The sequence below is a fragment of the Ranitomeya variabilis genome, chromosome 1, assembly GCF_051348905.1.
Source record: "Ranitomeya variabilis isolate aRanVar5 chromosome 1, aRanVar5.hap1, whole genome shotgun sequence".
Classification (NCBI taxonomy): Eukaryota; Metazoa; Chordata; class Amphibia; order Anura; family Dendrobatidae; genus Ranitomeya; species Ranitomeya variabilis.
Genome location: NC_135232.1, coordinates 1000776440 through 1000791394, shown reverse-complemented (window position 1 = coordinate 1000791394; position 14955 = coordinate 1000776440). Strand labels below are relative to the sequence as shown.

General features: G+C 46.3%; 1 protein-coding gene across 1 annotated transcript in view; it reads right to left on the bottom strand.

Moving 5' to 3' along the window:
- GALNTL6 (polypeptide N-acetylgalactosaminyltransferase like 6) overlaps positions 1-14955 on the bottom strand; it is a 2887171-nt gene that overhangs the window by 2525540 nt on the left and 346676 nt on the right. The window lies entirely within an intron of this gene.

Here is a 14955-nt window from a genome sequence, read left to right as displayed (position 1 = left end):
GCACCAGGGGATCCTGCATTGCTCAGTGTGGATGCGTTTTTTCTGGCATTGGGATTGCTCTATGAGGAACCTAACCTGGAGATTCAGGCTGAAAAGGCTTTATTAGCCCTCTCTCAGGGGCATGATGAAGCGGAAATATATTGTCAAAAATTTCGGAAATGGTCGGTGCTTACTCAGTGGAATGAGTGCGCCCTGGCTGCAAACTTCAGAAATGGTCTTTCTGAGGCCATTAAGGATATTATGGTGGGGTTCCCTACGCCTACAGGTCTGAATGAGTCTATGGCTATGGCCATTCAGATTGATCGGCGTTTACGGGAGCGCAAACCCATGCACCAGTTGGCGGTGTCTTCTGAACAGGCACCTGAGACTATGCAATGTGATAGAATTCAGTCCAGAAGTGAACGGCAAAATTATAGGCGGAAAAATGGATTGTGTTTTTATTGTGGTGATTCAGCTCATGTTATATCAGCATGCTCTAAACGCACAAAAAGGGTTGATAAATCTTTTGCCATTGGTACTCTGCAGCCTAAGTTCATTTTGTCTGTGACTCTGATTTTTTCACTGTCTTCCATTTCCGTCGATGCCTATGTGGATTCGGGCGCTGCCCTGAGTCTTATGGATTGGTCATTTGCTAAACGCTGTGGTTTTAGTCTGGAGCCTCTGGAAGTTCCTATTCCTCTGAAGGGAATTGACTCTACACCAGTGGCTATGAATAAACCGCAGTACTGGACACAAGTGACCATGCGCATGACTCCCGTTCATCAGGAGGTGATTCGCTTCCTTGTACTGTATAATTTACATGATGTACTAGTGCTTGGTCTGCCATGGTTACAAACTCATAATCCTGTCCTGGACTGGAAAACAATGTCTGTGTTAAGCTGGGGATGTCAGGGGGTTCATGATGATGCACCTCCGATTTCAATCGCTTCATCTACTCCTTCTGAGATCCCTGCGTTTTTGTCTGACTATAGGGATGTTTTTGAGGAGCCTAAGCTCAATTCGCTCCCTCCTCATAGAGAGTGTGACTGTGCTATAGAATTGATTCCTGGCAGTAAGTTCCCTAAGGGTCGTTTATTTAATCTGTCACTACCAGAGCATACTGCTATGCGGAATTATATTAAGGAGTCCTTGGAAAAGGGACATATTCGTCCATCTTCGTCCCCTCTGGGAGCAGATTTTTTTTTCGTGGCAAAAAAAGATGGTTCCCTCAGGCCTTGTATAGATTATCGCCTTCTGAATAAGATTACAGTCAAATATCAGTATCCATTGCCATTATTAACTGATTTGTTTGCTCGCATTAAGGGGGCCAGGTGGTTCATTGCTAATTTTTCCAGTATTGTTAAACCTTTGACTGATTTGACTAAAAAGGGTGCTGATGTTGCTGATTGGTCTCCTGCGGCTGTGGAGGCCTTTCAGGAACTTAAGCGCCGGTTTTCTTCTGCTCCTGTGTTGTGTCAACCAGATGTTTCACTTCCTTTTCAGGTTGAGGTTGATGCTTCCGAGATTGGAGCGGGGGCGGTTTTGTCACAGAGAAGTTCTAATGGCTCGGTGATGAAGCCATGTGCTTTCTTCTCTAGAAAATTCTCGCCCGCCGAGCGCAATTATGATGTGGGTAATCGGGAGCTTTTGGCCATGAAGTGGGCATTTGAGGAGTGGCGTCATTGGCTTGAGGGTGCTAAACATCGCGTGGTGGTCTTGACTGATCACAAGAATCTCATTTACCTTGAGTCTGCCAGGCGTTTGAATCCTAGACAGGCTCGTTGGTCGTTGTTTTTTTCTCGTTTCAATTTCGTGGTTTCATACCTGCCAGGTTCAAAGAATGTGAAGGCAGATGCTCTTTCCAGGAGTTTTGTGCCTGACTCTCCTGGAGACTCTGGGCCTACTGGTATCCTTAGGGATGGGGTGATATTGTCCGCCGTATCCCCAGACTTGCGACGTGCATTGCAGGAGTTTCAGGTGGATAAACCGGATCGTTGTCCCCCAGAAAGACTGTTTGTCCCGGATGATTGGACCAGTAGAGTCATCTCCGAGGTCCATTCTTCTGTGTTGGCTGGTCATCCTGGAATATTTGGTACTAGAGACTTGGTGGCCAGGTCTTTTTGGTGGCCTTCCTTGTCTAGGGATGTGCGTACCTTTGTGCAGTCTTGTGAAGTGTGTGCTCGAGCTAAGCCTTGCTGTTCTCGGGCCAGTGGGTTGTTGTTATCCTTGCCCATCCCGAAGAGGCCTTGGACGCACATTTCCATGGATTTTATTTCTGATCTCCCGGTTTCACAGAAAATGTCCGTTATCTGGGTTGTGTGTGACCGCTTTTCTAAGATGGTTCATTTGGTGCCCTTGCCTAAGTTGCCCTCCTCCTCTGAGTTGGTCCCTTTATTTTTTCAGAACGTGGTTCGTTTGCATGGGAGGATTCCGGAGAATATCGTTTCTGACAGGGGATCCCAGTTTGTGTCTAGATTTTGGCGGACGTTTTGTGCCAAGATGGGCATTGATTTGTCTTTCTCGTCTGCATTCCATCCTCAGACGAATGGCCAGACGGAGCGAACTAATCAGACCTTGGAAACTTATTTGAGGTGTTTTGTTTCTGCTGATCAAGATGACTGGGTTGCTTTTTTGCCACTGGCCGAATTTGCTCTTAATAATCGGGCTAGTTCTGCCACGTTGGTCTCTCCTTTTTTTTGTAATTCGGGGTTTCATCCTCGTTTTTCCTCTGGTCAGGTGGAGTCTTCGGATTGTCCTGGAGTGGACGTGGTGGTGGACAGGCTACATCAGATTTGGAATCAGGTGGTGGACAATTTGAAGTTGTCTCAGGAGAAGACTCAGCAGTTTGCTAATCGCCGTCGCCGCGTGGGTCCCCGACTTCTTGTTGGGGATTTGGTGTGGTTGTCTTCTCGTTTTGTCCCTATGAAGGTCTCTTCTCCTAAGTTCAAGCCTCGGTTCATCGGTCCTTATAGGATCTCGGAGATTCTTAACCCTGTATCTTTTCGTTTGGATCTCCCAGCATCGTTTGCTATTCATAATGTGTTCCATCGGTCGTTGTTGCGGAGGTATGAGGTGCCCGTTGTTCCTTCGGTTGAGCCTCCTGCTCCGGTGCTGGTGGAGGGAGAATTGGAGTATGTTGTTGAGAAGATCTTGGATTCTCGTGTTTCCAGACGCAAACTCCAGTATTTGGTTAAGTGGAAGGGTTATGGTCAGGAGGATAATTCCTGGGTGGTCGCCTCCGATGTTCATGCGACTGATTTGGTCCGTGCCTTCCATAGAGCTCACCCTGATCGCCCTGGGGGTTCTCGTGAGGGTTCGGTGACCCCTCCTCAAGGGGGGGGGTACTGTTGTGGATTCTGTTTGTGGGCTCCCTCTGGTGGTTACTGCTGGTACTGGGTGACTTTGGTGGGTTGCGGCCTTTGGTTTCCACCTGTCCATCAGAGGCTGGGTGTTTCCTATTTTACCTGGCCTTTCTGTCATTCCCTTGCCGGCTATCAATGTATTCAGATGTGCTCTGTTTGGTTCCTGCCTACCTGCTCCCAGATCTTTCAGGATAAGCTAAGTGCTGATTTTCAGTTGTTTGGTTTTTTGTCCAGCTTGCTTATTATGTCTCTATGCTAGCTGGTAGCTCTAGTGGACTGAGGTTCTCCCCATGTGCCATGAGTTGGCACATGGGTTCTTGTAATCTCAGGATGGTTTTTTTGATTAGGGTTTTTTGCTGACCGCTCAGTCCCCTTTTGTATCTTTCTGCTTTCTAGTTTACAGCGGGCCTCAATTTGCTAAAGCTATATATATCATCTCTATGTGTGTGCCTTCCTCTCATTTCACCGTCAATACATGTGAGGGGGCAACTATATCTTTTGGGGTTCATTCCTCTGGAGGCAAGTGAGGTCTTATTTTCTCTGCAGTACTAGTTAGCTCTTAGGCTGGTGCGTGGCGTCTAGAACCAACGTAGGCACGCTCCCTGGCTATCTCTAGTTGCGTTTGTCAGGCGTAGGGCAGCGGTCAGCCCAGGTTCCATCACCCTAGAGCTCGTCCGTTATTTATTTGTTCTTTGCTTGTCCTGTGCTATCCCTAGCCATTGGGGATTCATGACAGAAATCCCACGACAGCGAATCAACTTGTGGAGTTGGTCGAGCGTTATTCCGTGGCAGAAGGACTTCCTGACGAAACCGCTAGCACCCGGTCTGTGCCTTCTCCTCGTGGAAACCGGTAAGACTGTTCCAGCGACTACGGGTGAAGGAAAATCGCCAAAAACTGTGGGGGAGGAACCCGGGACTGCTCGCAGTCCGAGACCGAGAGTATTGGACGGTGGTCTCAGTAGGGGGCCTGTTAGGTGTTTCCGCTGCCGTGAGAAGGGCCATGTTTCTGCGAACTGTCCTGTTACCACTGAACCCATGCAGTGTGATGTTATAGACTCTAAGAAACGCACGTCTTTGGTTACACGGCTGGTGAATGTGAATGCGGGTCAAAATGATATAGCAAAACACCTGTGTGAATTATCTGTTGATGGGAAAAGTGTTGTGGCGTTACTAGATTCTGGAAGTGTGGTGACTCTGGTGAAAGCTAGTCTGGTGGCACTTCCGTCTGGTTCGTCTGACAAATTTTCTGTAACGTGTGTGCATGGTGACACCTGCTCGTACTTAACAGCGGTCATATCGATTTCCACCCCCTATGGGTCTGTGCAACACAAAGTGGGACTCGTTCCCGCATTGTTACAGGATGTAATCCTGGGTAGGGATTTTCCCCATTTCTGGCAGTTGTGGGAAAATCAGTTGCTCCGTCACGGTAGCTGTGAATCTTTTCCCATGCCATCTGGAAGTCCTGAACTCCTAGAGGAGTTCCCACAGGAAGACATTGCTGGGGAGGTTGTTGAATCTAACCTTCAGTACCCCTTCTCAGTTCTGGCGGGGGAAACTGAGGAAACTGAGGAAACTCAGCGAGAGGCGGAGGCAGACAGCCATCCCGCACCCTGCCTGCCAGATTTGGGAGTTCAGTTGGATGACTTCCACAGCGAACAAATGAAAGATCCTACCCTGACTCAGGCTAGGAAAAATGTAAAAGTGATAGATAGCATACCCGTAGAACCTGACACTAGGCTAGCGTACCCGTACATGATTCTTGAAAATGATTTACTCTACCAGGTAGGAAAAAAAGGGGAAGACACTGTGCAGCAGTTAGTGGTACCCAAACCTTATTGGCGGAAGGTACTGGACCTGGCCCACGGACATATAACGGGGGGACATCTGGGGGTACAAAAAACCACAGAAAGGATATTGCATTGTTTTGTGTGGCCTGGAATACACAAAGATGTGCGTAACTATTGTGAGTCCTGTCCAGAGTGCCAAATCTCGGCACCTAAACCTCGGTTCTGTAGCCCTTTGGTACCCCTCCCTATCATTGGGGTCCCATTTGAGAGAATTGGGATGGATTTGGTTGGGCCCCTTCCCCGGTCCGCACGTGGGCACCAACATATCCTCGTCAGCATGGACTGGGAAGCTCACCTCCGGAAGGTACAGGCGGTGATTGATGACCTGCGAGACGCAGGCTTAACGGCGAATCCCAAGAAATGTCACATCGGCCTTGAAGAAGCCCGATACTTGGGCTACGTGATTGGCAGAGGAGTGGTTAAACCCCAGATCGACAAAATACAGGCAATTCAGGGCTGGCCGCAACCAGTGAACAAGAAACAAGTTCAAGCTTTCCTGGGCATTGCCGGCTATTATCGCCGGTTCATACCCAACTTTGCGGCCATGGCTACCCCCTTGACGGATCTTACCAAAGGGAGGGATTCCGTCATGGTAAAATGGACCTCAGCGGCTGAAGAGGCCTTCCACAGTCTGAAACAGGCTTTGTGCTCTCAGCCCGTACTAGTGACTCCTGATTTCAGCAGCGAGTTTGTGGTGCAAACTGATGCTTCTGATACTGGTGTCGGAGCTGTACTTTCCCAGGTAAGGGACGGAGTCGAACACCCGGTCCTCTACCTCAGTCGGAAACTGAATGTACATGAGCAGAGGTATGCCGTGGTTGAAAAAGAGTGCCTAGCCATCAAATGGGCTCTCGACTCCCTCAAATATTACCTGGCAGGTAGGAAGTTTAGGCTGGTCACGGACCATGCCCCTCTCAAGTGGATGCACCTCCACAAGGACCGTAATAGTCGGGTAACCCGGTGCCCTGTCCCGACTACACTGTTTCGAGAGTATTCTTGCTCGACCTGAGTGGTCTGATCAGGGGGGCAGGATATGTAAGAGTCATGTCGGTCTGGTAGTCGGGGGGCAGGTATATCTCGCCCAGGTACTTGTCCTATGTGAATTAGGCCGCTCAGTATTTTCAGGATACTCAGGGGTTAATAAGTGTAGGAATAAAGGATGACCAGCTGGGGGTTTTCAGCGTCAGCCTAGGGCACACAGAATGCCTGTCTGTGTGAGACAAATGTGAGTGAGAGCTGTGCTCATGATCTGTGTAATGTTAGCTGGGAGGGAGAAGCCCCCCCAGTTGTTAGATAGCAATGTATTTGTTTAGTTAGCGCCGGACAGGCTAGGATTTATTTTTATGTTTTGTTTTTTCTATTTGCTTTCACTTTAATAAACCTGACCTGAGGTCAGTCAACTTGGAAACCTGCTGTCACCTCAGAATTCAATGTGCAAACCACGTGACCTTTGACCCCAGCAAAGGCGATCCCAGAGTGTTTTGTCACAATATGCATGTACATACAGTATAAAGTATGTGTTTCTGTGTATATTATATATGTGTACTGCATGTGTGCAGTATATTGTGTAAATATACAGTATGTATAAAGTGTATTTGTATGTGAGCATACTGTATATACTGTATATAAACTGAATGTTTCTCTGTGTATACGTAGAAGGGGAGACTGGGCTGCAAGTGCTGCTGAAGCGCTGGGTTTGGAACTGCTGGGGCCAAACCTCCTGTTCCTGGGGGTAATGAGATTGCAGCCAGAGTGAGCCAGTAACCAGGGTGAAAGGGGCGTAGCAAGTCAGTGTGAGGTAAAAGGGGTTGCGTGGCAATGGAAAAGGTCTTCCAGCCAGAACGCTGATGAGGTACAGACCACAGATGCTGGGAAGGGAGCGACAGACTGCAGCATGAAGAGGAAGGGCAGCATAGTTAGGGGAGCTTGCGATTGACGGAACATCGCAGTACAGGCGTCCGGGTGTCAGCCGATATCCAGAAAGCCGCATACTGGGTTAAACATTGCAGGTCACAGTGGCTGCTTAAGGAAACCCGCACCAAGAGGAATCTTGTTGGGAGCTCTTCTCTCTTACTCCACAAATATATGGACTAGGGGCTCAGCGGGTAGAAGTGGAGAATACCCGCTGCAGCCAGAAGAAGGACCATGTGCTAGGCGAGGATGCCAGCAGACATTACACCGAACACCGCTGATATTCTGTGATCCACGAGAATGACAGGCTACAGAGTAACGATAAGTGGAACCGTTAACAAGAAACTGTTTAGTTAACATTTATTCAGTTTTACCTTTGTACTCTTTGTTTACCTTATTATATCCCTGTGAGGCATTTTCCCACTGTTAAGTAATTAAATATAGTTTATCTCTGCTCTGTAGCATTTGTCTTACTGCATCCCAGTGCCTGCTTAGTTATTAGATATATACTTTATATATGTGCTTGAACACTGTATGTTCCTGTATACTGTATATACAGTATATAGTGTGTGTTTCTATACTTATAAAGTATATATAATGAGTAGTGTTGAGCATTCCGATACCGCAAGTATCGGGTATCGGCCGATACTTGCGGTATCGGAATTCCGATACCGAGTTCCGATACTTTTGTGGTATCGGAAATCGGAATCGGAAGTTCCCAGTGTATGGTTCCCAGGGTCTGAAGGAGAGGAAACTCTCCTTCAGGCCCTGGGATCCATATTCATGTAAAAAATAAAGAATTAAAATAAAAAATATGGATATACTCACCCGTCCGGAGGCCCCTGGACCTTACCGATTGTAACCGGCAGCCTCCGTTCCTAAGAATGAGCAGTTTAAGACCTTCGATGACGTCGCCGCTTGTGATTGGTCGCGTGCCGCTCATGTGACCGCTCACATGACCAATCACAAGCCGCGACGTCATCGAGGGTCCTAAACTCCTCATGCTTAGGAACGGAGGCTGCCGGTTACAATCGGTAAGGTCCAGGGGCCGCCGGATGGGTGAGTATATCCATATTTTTTATTTTAATTCTTTATTTTTTACATGAATATGGATCCCAGGGCCTGAAGGAGAGTTTCCTCTCCTTCAGACCCTGGGAACCATCCATGTAGCTTCTGATACTTGTGTCCCATTGACTTGTATTGGTATCGGGTATCGGTATCGGCGATATCTGATATTTTTCGGGTATCGGCCGATACTATCCGATACCGATACTTTCAAGTATCGGAAGGTATCGCTCAACACTAGTGCTAATGCTATAGGACGTTATATTTAACTAAGTAATATCTGGCAGATACTAGTGCATACTTGGTAAATGTAGACTATACATCTGTATGCAATGCAGGGCAATGGTTAGACTGTGGTCCTAAACATACATTATAAGAAGAGGCTATGCATCCTGCAGCATATTAATCCTATATAGATCAATGTGTCATTTATAATTGTGCCATTATATGAGCATAGATACTTAGATATATGGTTTAGAGATTTACACTATCAGGCTTCCTCTTCCAAGTTGCGTCCACTCCTGGTGCTGTGCTGGAACAGTAGGTGTTCGGCATGGACTCCAAACTTTACTGTTCTGATTCGCCCATCACTATTCATGACTGATTCATTGTGACAAATGTTAGGTTTTCCATGCTTAGGGCAGATAACCTGGTCTGCTTTGATGTGACAAATTCACCAGCCACACTGCATACCCTCCTAAACATGACACTGAAAGCTGCACATGATGGCACTCTCATTGCAGACTATGCCAGTTCTTCCTACTGGTCCAATCTTTTGACCCATAAATCCCTGGGGTCGGGTTTAAAAGTTTCTTTTGAGAAAGGGCACAGTGTAGGTAAGATTGAACTTGGCTGTTCAGATGTGCATCTGTGTTTGTTGAAGTGTGCCAGGTTGTCTAAATGGCAGAAAAAACTTCTGGTCCATTAAGTCAGATATATTGTGGGTGTTTCTGTTGCTTTGGATACTTGTTGCCTTAATGCTGGCCCCTCAATCCCCTTTCAAATGCTTGTGTTTTTTTTTTTTTCAGGATAAACATTAGCAGCATTACATAGCTGATTCTACCAATGATGCCAACTGACAAATTTTGCTGCTTTTTTAAAGGGTTTCAGCAGGTAACATGCATCCCTCATTAGCTGCCACTGTTGGATCTCAAAGTAACTCAATGCCAGTTTCACTACTGCATGATGTAGTCTATATCTGCTTTATGCTATCCATGCAAATGCTGCAACATGTGCATTTTGAATTCAGCAGCAGTGCTGCAAACCAGGTGGTGCTATAACAGGACCTATTGAAATAGGCTGACACTTTTTTGGCCTTAAACACCTTCTTTCTCAAGCATGTCTATTTTCTAAAAATTCTGTAACTTTTAGTATTAATTTCAGGATGTGGACCATGGAAGGTTACTTATTTTCGCTGACCAAAAGGCAGCCACAATGTTCTAGGCGGGCTTGGACTGGCCCACTGGAGAACAGGAGAATCCTCCGGTGGACCCCTCTGCAGTACCTTCTCATATGAGCAGTACTAGGCACAATATACTTGAATCACTATGTACAAACAAAGGCAGCATCTTATAATTTAACAATCTATCCAGTTCATTTGTGGTTGTGAATAATATCACATTTGCATGTAGTTGAAAAGTGGGGCCCTGGAGTTGGTTACCAGTGGGCTCTTGGCATCCCAGTCCAATACTGGTTAAAGTCATTGTTCCTCATGACATGTCCAAATTACAGTGCACAAGAAATCAGCTAGAAGGTGAGTTGCTTCTTTATGCACAGCTGCAACTCACCCAACCAGGTGGGTTTTCTTCCAATGTCCCATGTCATGTTTGGGTTTAGTATATTTTTTGGAAAAAAGTATAACATTTAATTTGTTTTATAACTCTGTTAACAAATTTAAATAGTTTTTTTTAATTTCTTCCACCCTTGACAACAAGAAGCTTAACCCTAAATAAAGTGGTTGTTACGTAAGTATACGCACAAAAAGTAATTTGCGGCAGCAGTAATTTGTGGCAATTATTAAATGGACTAGTCAAAGAGTTGCAAAAGCTGAACCTTATTGTTATAATTCTCTCTTTCTTTAAATAACAATGTTAAACCGAAATAAAATGTAATTTAATGGAACCCAAAATGCGAGGTTTCAAAGTTGCTATATCTTTTGATGCCTGGTAACAAGCATGTGGCAAAAGTGACGGTATGGTCATGGGGTGTAAATTGCCTAGGATAGACAATTTAAACAAGTGTTGAGACAATAAAATGAGACCTTTTCTATTAACCCCTTCACCCCTGGAGCTTCTTCCGTTTTTTCGTTTTCGTTTTTTGCTCCTCTCCTTCCCAGAGCCATAACTTTTTTATTTTTCCTTCAATATGGCCATGTGAGGGCTTATTTTTTGCGGGACGAGATGTACTTTTGAACGATAACATTGGATTTACCATGCCTTGTAACAGAAAACAGGAAAAAAATTCCAAGTGTGATGAAATTGCAAAAAAAGTGCAATCTCACACTTGTTTTTTGCTTGGATTTTTTGCTAGGTTCACCAAATGCTAAAACTAACCTGCCATTATGATTCTCCAGGTCATTACGAGTTCATAGACACCTAATATGTCTAGGTTATTTTTTAACTAAGTGGTGAAAAAAAATTCCAAAGTTTGCTAAAAAAAAAAAAAAAATTGTGCGATTTTCCGATACCCGTAGCTTCCCCAATTTTCATGATCTGGGGTCGGGTGAGGGCTTATTTTTTGTGAGCCGAGCTGGCGTTTTTAATGATACCATTTTGGTGTAGATACATTCTTTTGATCGCCCGTTATTGCATTTTAAAACAATGTTGCGGCGACAAAAAAAACGTAGTTTTGGGGTTTTGATTTTTTTCTCGCTATGCCATTTAGCGGTCAGGGTAATCCTTTCTTTTTATTGATAGAGCGGGCGATTCTGAATGTGGCAATACCAAATATGTGTATGTTTAATTTTTTTTCTATTGTTTTATTTTGATTCGGGCGAAAGGGGGTGATTTGAACTTTTATATATTTTTTATTTTTTTATATTTTTAAACACTTTTTAAAAATTTTTGGCATGCTTCAATAGCCTCCATAGGAGGCTAGAAGCATGCACTACACGATCGGCTCTGCTACATAGAGGTGAAATACAGATCACCTCTATGTAGCTGAAAGGCAGGTGTATTTTGAGTGCCGACCACAGGGTGGCGCTCAAAGCAATCGGCCATCAACAACCATAGAGGTCTCAAGGAGACCTCTGGTTGTTATGGCAATGAACCGCTGACCCCCGATCATGTGACGGGCCGGGAGCGCTACTTAAATGCCGCTGTCAGCGCTTGACGGCGGCATTTAACTAGTTAATGGGCACGGGCGGATCGCAATTCCACTCGCGCTCATTGTGCGCACATGTCAGCTGTACAAAATAGCTGACATGTCGTGGCTTTAAGGTGGGCTCACCGCCGGAGCCCACCTTAAAGCAGGGGATCTGCCAGCTGACGTACTATTCCGTCAGCTGGCAGAAAGGGGTTAAAGAATAATTAAAAATGCAATGTGCCTTTACCAAATAGAATTGATACCAAAAATTCTACAAATAATCACATCCCATTTGAAAGCATGTGCAACTGGCCACTGTATACGGGTATTGTGTGTACGTGTCTAATAATAGACTATTGGAGCAAAGAATCAGGCTCAAAAATTAGTGCAAACAATGCCCACACCTGTTTTACCAACACTATTATTGATAACCAACGCAGGTAAAGCTGACATCTGTGGACTGCAGACCTCAGATGTCAGCTTTATCTTTCTGGGTATTAACCCCTTAACGACCGCCGATACGCCTTTTAACGGCGGCCGCTAAGGGTACTTAATCCACAGCGCCGTTAATTAACGGCGCTGTGGAAAAAGTGAATAGCGCCCCCCAGAGTCGGATTTTCTCTGGGGTCTTGGTTGCCGAGGGTAGCCGAGACCCCAGAGAACATGATTCGGGGGGTTTTTACCGACCCCCGAGTTGCGATCGCCGGTAATTAACCGTTTACCGGCGGTCGCAACAAAAAAAAAAAACGCGATTTGCCGTTTAATTTCTCTGTCCTCCGATGTGATCACACATCGGAGGACAGAGAAATGTGGTCCCCGATGGCCCCCAATAGCCCCCCAATACTTACCTACCTCCCCCGGTGCTCCTCGTGTCTCCCCATGGGCGCCGCCATCTTTTTTCCGGGAAAAAATGGCGGGCGCACGCGCAGTGCGCCCGCCGCCCGGCACCCGGATGTTCTTTGGGGTCTCGGCTGCCGGGGGTAGCCGAGACCCCAAAGAACATGATCGGGGTCGGTTTGCACCGACCCCTGCTTTGCGATCGCCGGTAATTAACAGTTTACCGGCGACCACAAAAAAAAAAAAAAAAAAAGCGATCAGTTATTTCTCTGTCCTCTGATGTGATCGCACATCAGAGGACAGAGAAATAGGGGGATTCGGGGACCCTAACATACTCACCCGGTGTCCCTGGGTCCTCTTCTGTCTTCTCCTGCCAGCCGGCTTTTTCATCATGGCGGGCGCATGCGCAGTGCGCCCGCCATCTGCTGCCATCTGCCGGCCGGCAGGAGAAGACAAGTTGGGGCTAAAATTAGGGTTAGAGTTAGGGTTAGGGTTAGGGTTAGGGTTAGGGTTAGGGTTAGAGTTAGGGTTAGGGTTAGGGTTAGGGTTAGGGTTAGAGTTAGGGTTAGGGTTAGAGTTAGGGTTAGGGTTAGAGTTAGGGTTAGGGTTAGAGTTAGGGTTGGGTCTAAATTTAGGGTTAGGGCTAGGGTTAGGGTTAGGCTACTTTCACACTAGCGTTTTTTGGCTTCCGTCGCAATGCGTCGTTGGAGAAAAAACGCATCCTGCAAAAGTGCTTGCAGGATGCGTTTTTTCTCCATTGGCTTGCATTAGCGACGCATTGCGACGGATTGCCACATGTCGCATCCGTCGTGCGACGGATGCGTCGTGCTTCGGCGGACCGTCGACACAAAAAAAACATGTAACTTTTTTGTGCGACGTGTCCGCCATTTCCGACCGCGCATGCGTGGCCGGAACTCCACCCCCGCCTCCCCGCACCTCACAATGGGGCAGCGGATGCGTTGAAAAAACAGCATCCGCTGCACCCGTTGTGCGGCGCTTACAACGCTAGCGTCGGTACGTCGGCCCGACACACTGCGATGGGCCGAGTACGACGCTAGTGTGAAAGTAGCCTTAGGCTTCTTTCACACTTGCGTCGGTACGGGGCGGTCGCAATGCGTCGGCCCGATGTACCGACGCACGTTGTGAAAATTGTGCACAACGTGGGCAGCGGATGCAGTTTTTCAACGCATCCGCTGCCCAGTCTATGTCCTGGGGAGGAGGGGGCAGAGTTACAGCCACGCATCCGCGGAAATGGCGGACGCGACGTACAAAAAAAAGGTTACATTGAACTTTTTTTGTGACGACGGGGGCTAAAGTTATGGTTAGGGTTGGGGCTAAAGTTAGGGTTGGGGCTAAAGTTAGGGTTAGAGTTGGGATTAGGGTTAGGGTTTGGATTAGGGTTGGGATTAGTGTTACATTTGGGATTAGGGTTGGGATTAGGGTTAGGGTTGGGATTAGGGTTAGGGGTGTGTTGGATTTAGGGTTTTGATTAGGGTTATGGTTAGGGTTGAGATTAGGGCTGTTTTGGGGTTAGGGTTGTGATTATCGTTAGGGTTGTGATTAGGATTATGGATCGGGTTGAGATTAGGGTTAGGGCTGTGTTGGGGTTAGGGTTGGAGTTAGAATTGGGGGGTTTCCACTGTTTAGGTACATCAGGGGGTCTCCAAACACGACAGCCAATTTTGCGCTAAAAAAGTCAAATGGTACTCCCTCCCTTCTGAGCTCTGCCGTGCGCCCAAACAGTGGTTTACCCCCACATATGGGGCATCAGCGTACTCGGGATAAATTGGAAAACAACTTTTGGGGTCCAATTTCTCCTGTTACCCTTGTGAAAATAAAAACTTGGGGGCTAAAAATCTTTTTTGTTGGAAAAAAATATATTTTTTTATTTTCACTACTCTGCATTATAAATTTCTGTGAAGCACTTGAGCTTTCAAAGTTCTCACCACATATCTAGATAAGTTCCTTAGGGGGTCTAGTTTCCAAAATTTGGTCACTTGTGGGGGTTTCTACTGTTTTGGTACATTAGGGGTCTGCAAACGCAACATAACGCCCGCAGACAATTCTATCAAAGTCTGCATTCCAAAATGGCGCTCCTTCCCTTCCGAGCTCTGCCGTGCGCCCAAACAGTGGTTTACCCCCACATATGGGGTACCAGCATACTCAGGACAAATTGGACAACAACTTTTGGGGTCCAATTTCTCTTGTTACCCTTGTGAAAATAAAAATTTGGGGGCTAAAAAAATCTTTTTTGTGGGAAAAAAAATATTTTTTATTTTCACTACTCTGCATTATAAACTTCTGTGAAGCACTTGGGCATTCAAAGTTCTCACCACATATCTAGATAAGTTCCTTGGGGGGTCTATTTTCCAAAATGGGGTCACTTGTTGGGGGTTTCTACTGTTTAGGTACATTAGGGGTCTGCAAAGGCAACATAATGCCCGCAGACAATTCTATCAAAGTCTGCATTCCAAAATGGCACTCCTTCCCTTCCGAGCTCTGCCGTGCGCCCAAACAGTGGTTTACCCCCACATATGGGGTACCAGCATACTCAGGACAAATTGGACAACAACTTTTGGGGTCCAATTTCTCTTGTTACCCTTGTGAAAATAAAAACTTGGGGGCTAAAAAATCTTTATTGTTAAAAAATA